The 11168-nt window shown below is 45.3% G+C and overlaps 1 long non-coding RNA gene across 1 annotated transcript in view; it reads right to left on the bottom strand.

Annotated features, from left to right (window-relative positions):
* Nucleotides 1-805: 805 nt before the first annotated feature.
* The window catches only part of LOC132392379 (uncharacterized), a 35523-nt gene continuing 25160 nt past the window's right edge, over nucleotides 806-11168 (bottom strand). The window contains exons 2-3 of the long non-coding RNA XR_009511512.1: nucleotides 2300-2636; nucleotides 806-1012 (exon numbers count right to left, since the gene is read on the bottom strand). This is a non-coding gene — a long non-coding RNA (uncharacterized LOC132392379). The remainder of the gene's footprint in view (nucleotides 1013-2299; nucleotides 2637-11168) is intronic.

Below are 11168 nucleotides of genomic sequence, written 5' to 3'. Positions count from 1 at the left end.
TGACTTTTTGATAAAACATAGAATCATGGCAAAATGGTAGCAAACAATGTTTGCTGGCATTGCCTCAAAATAATTATTCCAACTTTAAAGTATTTCAGGTTCTATGTTTCTAGTTGCAAAGTAAGTTATTAACAAAGTCAATCTATCATATACATTGCTCTGTACTACCTTGAGATTCATTTTCGGCTTAGAGTTTATGAAAGCGATACATAGTCTACGTCTCTCAGAACTTTATAAACTTCTCTGAGGTTTTACACATATTGGCTGTACCCACACGTGGCCGGTATTATGTATAATCATGTGACCTGCTTGGTTTCTGTCAGTGGTACTTTTGTATGCAGAAGTATATAAAAAGACTTCAGCAGACTGGTCTCACACTTCAGTAATGACAGATTATTACAGTTCTAACGTCTTTGGGGAATGCCAAGGACACAAATAACTTTGCAAAAATGCAGTTTCTTTTCCCGATTCGGTTAAAAAAAACTCACTCTGCTTGACAAACTTTGATAAACTGACTCTTTGCTTGCTTCACTGATGTCACGCAAACCCCTTGAAGTATTTCTAATTTGGCACACATCCAACCCTATTGTTATTCTTCGAAGTATGCCAGTCAGCAGAAGAAGGGTATCGTATTTCCATGCCAGGAGCTGTGAACAAGAAGGGAATAACCCAATGGTAGCGTGCAATTGCTTCGAATACTCTGCCATGTCAAGCAAATTTTTCACAACTTGTTCTTGATTTCCCAAAGTTTAAGGTTGTACGGTAGGGAATATAAATCATCCTGAGAAAATATATTGGAGCAGTTTAATTAAAAAAAACACTTCCTCCTCTCACTTAGCGGGAGAAACTGGATAGTTTGGCAAACATGAGAAAGTCTGCAGATGCTGGAGATCTTGGAGGAGCTCGAGGCAGCATCCATGGAAGTGAGTAAACAGTCGACGTTTTGGGCGCAGATTCTTCATCAGGACTAGTGATGGATTGCTTGTGTCTGTTTTCCTCGGAGCACGGGAAGCTGAGGGGTGATCAGATAGAAGGGAAGAGGATTATGAGAGGCGTGAGGGTCTAGATAGTAGGAAACCTTTCCCCCAGAGAAGATAAATCAAAACCATAGGGCATCGTTTGGGGTAAGTGGTAAGAAGTTTGAAGGTATATAAAAAGAATGTTTTACTGCCCGAGGGTGTTTGGAATCTGGAACTCACTGCCAGAAGGGGTGGCGGAGGCAACTACTTACAAGTTTGAGAAATATTTAGAAAAGCACTTCAATCACCAATGAATAGAAGGCTAAGGACCTCCTGCAGGTAAATAGGTACTTGATATTTGGCAAGGGCTGGTGGGCCAAAGGCCCTTTCTTTCTGCTCTATGATTATCCAGGGTCTGTTTTGCACTAGTTATTGAATTTTGTAAATATATCTTCCCTTAGTGGAGTAGTGACAGTGAACTGAATTGTTTGCCTCCTCCGTGAACAGCAGATACACAGATCAGACTGGGAGAGGCATGGATTAGCCTCGTGTGTAGAACTGTTCCTCTCCAGGCTGCATTACTAATGGGACAGGGTAACTCTAAACACACGCACCTCCACACAAGGAAGGGTGACACTATTACAGCTCAGGGAGCTCTGGAGTTTTGAGTTCGATTCCGGCGCTGTTCCAGAAAGAGCCTCTCTACGTCCTCCCTGCGGACGGTGCAGCTTTTTCCACTTTGCTCCCACAGTCCAAACACGTACTAGGTAGGTTAATTGGTCACTGCAAGTTGTCCCGTGCTTAGGTTAGGGTTAAGTTGGGATTGTGGGGCTGTCATGGCTGCCTGCCTTGAAGGCGTACCCCTCACTGTGTTGCTAAATAAATATATATCTCCGAAGATACTTCAAAGATCAAAAAATAGGGCAAACCAAATCTTCAATAGTTTTAATAGGTACATTTAATGTCAGGGAAATGTATACAATACACATCCTGAAATGCTTTTACTTCGCAACCATCTGCAAAAACAGAGGAGTGCCCCAAAGAATGAATGGTGGTTAAATGTTAGATCCCCAAAGTCCCCCCAGACTCCCCCCTCCCACGCACAAGCAGCAACAAATCACCGAAACCCACCCCCCATGAGCAAAAAACATCGGCACCCCCCGCCAAGCACTCAAGCATGCAGCAAAACTTCAATAAAGACACAGGCTTGCAGTACCCCACAGGCTACTTGTTCACCCAGTAATTCGACACATCACAGGCTCTTTCTCTGTCTTGCTAATAAGGGAAAAAGAAATGTCCCTGTTTCACAGTGAGAGAGGAGATATAACAAAACAACTCACTGGTTTATGGTGTTAAAAGTCTGTTGCGTCGCTTCTTCCCAGCCCTGTGCCCAAGGAACTCGGGTCTCTGGGCACACAGCCGGCAGTCAGCTTGCTGTTTTCGCTGCTTTTGATCTTCCGTCTCCCACGACACACCAGTTTCCTGCGGTGGCACTGGCCTCGAGTCCATCCGCCTCCAGGGCCATGAAATCCCAGAACCCTGAAGGCGTGGTAGTCTTCTAGGCCGCATCCTCGGCCTACCGAATAGTGGCCAGTTGTGAGGCCCCGAGAGCGGGTCCCATTTCCACAAAGAACCCAAGTCAAAGTGTCACTCCAGGTCAGGGTCTTGAAAAGAACCCTGAAAGGGAAAAATAAAGATATTAAAGATAGGAATAGAGCTGCTTCTGAAGATGCAAGCAAAAGGGTTGCCGTTAGGCGCCATTGTCTTCCTAAACGTCTAAGCTCTGCCCTTACAGTTACAGTTCATGAGATCTTGCTGTGTTTAAACTAGCTGTTGTTCTTACTATATCACTTTACACTTTGCCAGCTATAAAGAGCTAATGAAGAGTTCGGGGACAGGAGCCAGAGTCAGAGTTCAGGCCAAGGCACCATCGTCATCCTAAGCTTCTCCTATGTTACAACTGTATAGGACCCTGGTCAGACCCCCATTGGAGTACTGAGCTCAGTTCTGGTTACCTCACTACAGGAAGGATGTGGAAACTGTGGAAAGGGTGCAGAGGAGATTTACAATTATGTTGCTTGGATTGGGGAGCATGCCCTATGAGGATAGGTTGAGTGAACTCGGCCTTTTCTCCTTGGAGCGACAGAGGATGAGAGGTGACCTGATAGAGGTGTACAAGATGATGAGAGGCATTGATTGTGTGGACAGTCGGAGGCTTTTTCCCAGGGTTGAAATAGCTAACCCGAGAGGGCACAGTTTTAAGGTGCTGGGGAGTAGGTACAGAGGAGATGTCAGGGGTAAGTTTTTTTACGCAGAGAGTGGTGAGTGCGTGGAATGGGGTGCCGGCAACAGTGGTGGAGCAGAAATGATAGGGTCTTTTAAGAGGCTCCTGGATGGGTACGTGGAGCTCAGAAAAATAGGTAATTTCTAAAGGATGTACACATTCAGCACAGCTTTGGCCTGTATTGTGCTGTAGGTTTTCTAAGGCCTGTTAAGGGCGAGTCCTGTGGTCAAAGTTTAGGGGTCGGCGAATCTGAAGGTTGAAGCCCCTTGCCTGGGGATTAAAGGCCCATTGTTTGGAAGTCTGGCCGCAGTCCTGGGGGGGGGGGTGTGTGTGCGTGTGTGCGTGTGTGTGTGTGTGTGTAGGGGATAGGGTGATGTGGGAAAGGGGCTTTTTTTGCTGTTGCTGCATGTTGCTCTGCTGAACGTTGTGGGCATGCTGCGCTGGGGTTGTAATGAGTATCTCCCCCCCCCCCTCCACAGCAAGCCTCAGATTGTGTTGTAGTTTACTCAAATGACACATTTCACAGTATGCTTTGATATCCATGTGACTAGAATAAATCTAATCTTTAGGAAGGCTGGAGGCTGTGAATAGTGCTACATAAGTATACTCCCTCATTCATTGTGATGTTTGTAGCAGGTCTACGGACAGAGTTTTCTCCGCGGATACAATAAATCCCTTCAGAGAGCTCCGCAGTCCTCTGCACCAAAGGCTACCCATTGCAATCGGGGCAGATCTTCATTACAGGCTAAGACAGCAGAGATTCGCAACCATTATTTTTAGCTTGGCATTTGAGTTATGCTTTATTTCCATTGACAGCTAAGGAGTTCTAGGTTTGGCTTTCAAAGTGCATATTTTTGTGTTGCTTTCCATTGGCACTTGATTATTTAGGAATGTATTTTTAGCCGGCTGTTATTAGTCACATTCATAACTTTATCAGCTCAAGTCCCCTGATTGTCTGTGCCGGCTCCTAGTGAACCATCCCTGAGAACTGTCCCAGTGTAGGGATGCAGAGTATTGGCTAAAGTTGGATTGTAAATAAACCCACACTTCAAACTAACTCCTAAGTGACTTTGTGAGAAACTATGCATTGCTATCAAAGGCCTGAAATGAAGCTCAGTCCCAGGGATATCCTCAGGCTCGCTCAACCAGCGCGGGTCTTAACTAGGAAATGAAGCAGAAAGGTGAAAGTCCCCAGCCATTCCGAACATTTTCTCTTTCCCCTCTCCAATCAGACAGAAGATCTTCCTCTTCGGTTGTCCATCGGAATCCGATGACGACATCTACTCCTTTAACGGTGAGATCTATACAGTCCTATTCTGGACCCACACGCTCTATTGCAGGTGGGACATGTATATGTGGTAGTGGTGGTGGTAGTGACGGCAACCATGGCTGAATTTCTCCAGGCTCTCTTCTGCTGTCTTCTGGTTGTTCTTTCCATCTCCAGAATACGAACCCTGTCCCTACACAGCTGTCGCCAAGTGTTACAGTCAGCAGCAACATCCTCCAGGTCCTCGGGTCTGATCTTGCACTTCCTTAAAGCATTCTTCATCTGATCCTTATCGCGTTTCTTCGGCCCTCCAGCTGAGTGTCGACCATGATGTAGCTGGCCGTATAACACTCTGCGGGGTAGCTGACATGGGGGCGTCCTTATCACGTGCCCCAGCCACTGCAGCTGACGCTGGGTGATCATGGCCTCGATACTTCTGCAGTTGGTAGACAGAAGACTGAAAGCAAGTACTACCAGGCTCAAGGACAGCTTCTTCCCCGCTGTTATCAACCTCCTGAATGGACCTCTTGTAAGATCAGAAGGATTCATAGCCTCACCATCTATCTGTCTTTATCATTTTTTGGTGGCTTTTACACTTGTTTTTTTTTACCTTATTCTTGCTCAATGATTTGACCTGTAAGAACAAGTATGCAAGAAAAGCTTTCTTTCTGTATCTCGGTACATGTGACAATAATAAACCAATACCAATACCAATTATTGAGTTGTTCCCTTGTATAAGATGGACTCTTGACCTCATTGTCTACCTCCTTATGTCCTTGCACCTCCTCGTCAGCTCTACTGCACTTTCTGATATTTTATTCTGCATTTTGAGAAAGGATTGAAAATTAGCTTCATTTGTCACATATGCATCGAAGCATTCAGCGAAATGCATCACTTGCAGCAAATCTAATCAGCGAGGATTGGGCTTGGCAGCCCACAAGTGTCGCCATGCTTCCATTGCCTAAGACTCACTATCCCTAACCGTACGTCTCTGGAGTTAGGGAGGAAGTCAGGGCACCCAGAGGAAATCCACATGGGCATCTGTAGAATGTACAAAGTCCTTCAAGACAGTGGTGGGAATTGGACCCCAATTTTACAACTGGCACTGTAATAGTGCCACCTAACCAGTACACTACTGAGCCTCCTATTGTTATTCTTTTCTCTTGCTTTATCTCAATACATTGATGTAATAAGAACATAAGCAAAAGGAGCAGGAGTATGTCCATCCAGCCCATCAAGCCTGCCCCACCATTCAATAAGATCATGACTGATTTGTCCGTAAACTCAGCTCCATCTACCTGCCTTTTCCCCATAACCCTAACTACGTAAAATCCTATCTAACTGTATCTTAAATATATTTAGTGAAGAAGCCTCAACTGCTTCCACAGATTCACCACTCTCTGGGAAAAACAGTTTCTTCTCATCTCCATCTTAAGTCTTCTCCTCTGAATCTTGAGGCAATGTCCCCTAGTTCTAGTCTCACCTACCAATGGAAACAACTTTTCTATTTCTATCTTATCTATCCCTTTCAAAATTTTGTATGTTTCCATAAGATCCCCTCTCATTCTTCTGAACTCCAGAGAGTATAGTCCCGGGCGACTCAATCTCTCCTCATAGGTTAACCCCTTCATCCCTGGAATCAACCTGGTGAACCTCCTCTGCACTGCCTCCAATGCCCATATATCCTTCCTCAAGTCTGAAGACCAGAACTGTACACAGTACTCCAGGTGCGGCCTCACTGGTACCCTGTATAGTTGCAGCATGACCTCTTGAATTCAATCCCTCTAGCAATGAAGGCCAACATTCTGTAATGAAAAGATCTGTGTGGAAGGCAGGTGCTGTAAACCACATTTTTCTCTGTGCCTTGATACACATAACAATAGTAAACCAATTTACAGACTTAATAATGTGGGGACTTTGTTCCAGTAGGGGCATTTTGTTATTGTTTGGGAGGTGAAGATAAACAGCTGGGAAGCAGCAGAAGGTTTCTATATAGAAAGAAACTCCAGAGGACGGGAACTCCAGTGGTATGGCTTGAATGGGATGAGATTCCTGGAGATCTCTGGAGCTGAACAAAGTAACTTTATTATCAAAGTGTATATAGTCAACATATATTGCCCTGAAATCAATTTTCTCGTGGGCATGCACAGTAAATACAAAGAAACACAACAGAATCAATGAAAAGCTGCACACAAAGTTAAATAGCCAATGTGCAAAAGACAATGAATTGTGCAAATACAAAAATAAATAGTAATGATGAATAAATACATAATAAATATTGAGAACATGAGTTGTAGAGTCCACAAAAGTGAGTCCATAGGTTGTGGAATTAGTTCAGTGTTGGGATGAGTGGAGTTATCTTCTTTGGTTCAGGAGCCTGACAGTTGAGGGGTAATAACTGTTCCTGAACTTGGAGGTGTGGGGCCTAAGGCTCCTGTACCTCCTTTCTGATGGCAGCAGTGTAGAGAGAGCCTGTATGGTAGAGGTCCTTGATCATGGATGCTGCTTACCTGTGTCACCATTCATTATAGAAGTGCTCAGTGATGGAGAGGGGTTTACCCATGATGGACTGGGCTGAATCTATTATGTTTTGTAGGCTTTTTCATTCAAGGACATTGGTGGTTCCATACTAGGTAGTGTACTCTTCACTGGACATCTATAGAAGTTCGATCAAATGAAGTTATAACTTGGAGATGTCTGCAGCAAATGAAGCAAGCACGAAATATAAGCAGAAACCGCTGGAAACACTCAGTAGGTCAGGCAGCGTTTGTGATATAGGCATCCGTTAGTCTCGATAAGCCAAGGATTTGCACCTTGGAAAGGTTACAGGGTGCAAGCCTGGCAGGGTGGTATGGAAGACCGGCAGTTGCCCATGCTGCAAGACTCCCCTCTCCACGCCACCGATGTTGTCCAAGGGAAGGGCAAGGGCCGATACATCTTGGCACCAGTGTCATCGCAGAGCAATGTGTGGTTAAGTGCCTTGTAGAAGGACACAACACACTGCCTTAGCTGAGGCTCGAATTAGTGATCTTCAGATCACTAGTCCAATGCCTTAACCACTTGGCCACGTGCCAACACAGTGCCTGTGAAACACTAAAGATTTTCACCATTAAATTTAGCTAGGCATTTTAGGTTAGAGTTCCCTGCTATTAATAGTTAAGGAGTGTTTAGTTTGGCTTTTGAAGTTTTTCATTAGATTTTATCCCCTCAGATGCTGTCAATGTTTTCGAAAATGTTTTTAGTTCAGATTTTCAGCATCTGCAGTGCTATAGTCTTCACTCGGCTCTGATTATGGGGACCACGCTTCCCTCAGTCTCCTAAACTCTGCCGGTTACAGCCTGGTGAACTCAGTGCCTGCCCGCACAGCCTCCTCGAGGAGACATTTTCAGAGCTGCAACATCGGAGTCATCAGGGGAGCGGAGGGGGTTGGAGATCGGGAAGGTTGGGAGGATAGATTTGCCTAGAGGTACGTGAGGGAGGTTGGAGCAACATGTCTACTGGAGCCACTTCCACCAGTAGAAGTGGTAGAGGCGGGTTTGATTCCATCATTTAAAAAAAATTGGATAGGTATATGGACAGGAAAGGAATGGAGGGTTATGGGCTGAGTGCAGGTTGGTGGGACCAGGTGAGAGTAAGCGTTTGGCATGGACTAGAAGGGCTGTTTCCGTGCTGAAATTGTTATATGGTTATATGGTTACAAGTGCTGGGTCATGCAGCATCTGGGGAGGGAAATGGACGTTCAATGCTTCGGGCCGAGATTCTTCATCAGGAAGAGAGAAAGAAGCCAGAATAAGGAGGAGGGGAGAAGGAAGTTGGCAGGTGAGAGGTGAAACCAGGTGAGGGGGAAGGTGGGTGAGTGGGGGAGGGGTTGAAGTAAGAAGCTGGGAGGCGATAAGTAAGGGGCTGAGGAAGAAGAGGAGAGGGCAGTGGACCATAGGAGAAGGGGAAGGAGGAGTTAACCAGAGGGTGATGATGGGCAGGTGAGGAAAAGGAAAGGGGAAAGCAGGCTGCCAGAACGGGAAATGGAAAAGGAGAGAAGGGAGAGGGGGAAGAAATTACCCTAAGTTAGAGAAACCGAAGTTCATGCCATCAGGATGGAGGCTACCCCAGTGGAATATGAAGTGCTGGAGGCAGGCATGGAGGAGCTGAGGAAATGAACAAAGAGACTGAATTAACCTCGAGGCCAGCAGTATGATGGTTAACTTAGCGGACTGGTTGCATGTTTGTTTGGAAACAGGAATTTGAACAGCAGCTGGGAAATTTTTACTCAGGCATCCCGGCGTAGCGGTTGGCACAATGCTATTGCAGTTCAGGGCAACGGAGATCGGAGTCCGGTCCTGGAGTCCTCTGTAAGGAGTCTCTGTACGTCCTCCCCATGGAATGGGCGAGATATTTCTGGGTGTTGCAGTTTCCTCTAATTCTGGTTCATATGTCTGTGTAAGTTGTCCCGTGAGTAAGCTAGAGTGAAACTGGGCGTTGCTGCGGTTCATCTTGAAAGGCCAGAAGGGCTATTTCCACACTGTATCTCTGAATAATGATATAAACTCTAGCAAAACGAATGGTCTTGGCAACAGTGTAAAACCCTGTCTGGTTCGTTTATATCCTTCAGAACATAACCTGTTCCTGATCTACCAATGTGGGTTCATTACTCTTGCCTCCTCCTCAGTTCAGGGGCAGTAAACGCTGATATATTCGGTGATGACCCCACATCAGATAGGTCTGAGTACCTTGTAACTGGCATTGAACAAGCCAATGTTAAACCAAAATACTAGTTGTAGAGTCACAGAGCAGTGCAGCAGGGACTTCAGCCCATCCAGAACATGCCTACCTGTTCTATCAACCTACACCTTGATACCTCTCTCATCCATGTACCTGTGCAAACTTCTCTTCAATGTTGCAGATGAACCTGCATCCAGCACTTCCACAGGCAGCTTGTTCCACACACACACCACCCAGTGAGTGAAGAATATCCCCCCAGGTTCCCCTTCAATATTTCCCCTTTCACCCCAAACAAGTGAAAGCATGAGCTGTACAAAAAAGAGTGGGTTACACCAAGATCTTGTGGACAGGTTTGCTAAAGCTGCTGGGGAGGGCTTAAACTAATTTGGCAGGAGTGTGGGGCTGAAGTGATAGAGCTGAGCATGGAGTAGTTGGTGCCTATAAAAAATATTCAACCCCTTGTAAGTTTTCATGTTTTATTGTTTTACAACATTGAATCACAGTGGACATAATTTAGAAACATGAGGAAATCTGCAGATGCTGGAAATTTAAGCAAAACACATCGTTTCGCTGAACACCTACGCTCTGTCCGCCAGAGAAAGCAGGATCTCCCAGTGGCCACACATTTTAATTCCACGTCCCATTCCCATTCTGATATGCCTATCCATGGCCTCCTCTACTGTCAAGATGAAGCCACACTCAGGTTGAAGGAACAACACCTTATATACCGGCTGGGTAGCCTCCAACCTGGTTACATGAACATTGACTTCTCTAACTTCTGTTAATGCCCCTCCTCCCCTTCTTACCCCATCCCATATATATTTAGTTTTTTTCCCCCCTCCTCTTTTTTTCTCTCTCTCTGCCCATTACTCTGCCTGTACTCCATCTCCCTCTGGGGCTCCCCTTCCTCTTTCTTTCTCCCTAGGCCTCCCATCCCATGATCCTTCCCTTTCTCCAGCTCTGCATCCCTTTTGCCAATCACCTTTCCGGCTCTCAGCTTCACCCCACCCCCTCTGGTCTTCGTCTTCTATCATTTCGTATTTCCCCCTCCCCCTCCTACTTTCAAATCTCTTACTATCTTTCCTTTCAATTAATCCTGATGAAAGGTCTCGGCCTAAAACGTCAACAGTGCTTCTTCCTATAGATGCTGCCTGGCCTGCTGTGTTCCACCAGCATTTTGTGTGTGTTGCCGGGGCATAATTTGGCCTTTTTTTTGACATTGATCAACAGGAAAAAGACTCTTTTGTGTCAAAGTAAAAACAGATCTCTACAAACGTGGGTGAATACTTTTTATAGGCACTGTTGATGCATTGTATAGTGAGACTATGAAGAAGGACAGGCAGATGTTTGAGTAAAATTACTGTCAATGTGCTGAGTTCAAGTGTAACAGGGGGCCACAATCAAAAAGGGTGATGAGTACGGGACTGAAGATGTTATATTTGAATGCACACAGTTTACACGATAAGGTAGGTGATCTTTGTAGCACAGTTGGTGATTGGCCCATATGATGTTAGGGCATCTCTGAGTCATGGCTGAAAGAAGATCATTGTTGAGAGTGTACATCCACGGATACACGTTGTATTGAAAGGGTGTGCAGGTAGGACGAGGAGATGGGGTGAGTCTGTTAGCAAAAAATGAGATCAAATCCTTAGCAAAAGGTGACACAGAATTGGAAGATATACAATCCTTATGGGTAGATTTAAGGAACTCCAAGAGTAAAATGACTCTACTGGAAGTTATATACAGGCCTCTGAACAGTTACTAGGATGTGGGGTGCAAACTCAATGGGAGATAGGAAAGTCATGTCAAGAGGGCAATGTTGTGATAATCGTGGGGTATTTCAATATGTGGATAGATTGGGGAAACCAGGTTGTTGTTGGTTCTGAGAGAGGGAATTTGTAGAATACCTACAAGATTGTTCCTTTAGGTTGTTAGAGCT

The sequence above is a fragment of the Hypanus sabinus genome, chromosome 1 (assembly GCF_030144855.1).
Source record: "Hypanus sabinus isolate sHypSab1 chromosome 1, sHypSab1.hap1, whole genome shotgun sequence".
NCBI lineage: Eukaryota > Metazoa > Chordata > Chondrichthyes > Myliobatiformes > Dasyatidae > Hypanus > Hypanus sabinus.
The sequence above is the reverse complement of the archived record's forward strand: the minus strand, read 5'-3'. Positions and strand labels throughout refer to the sequence as shown.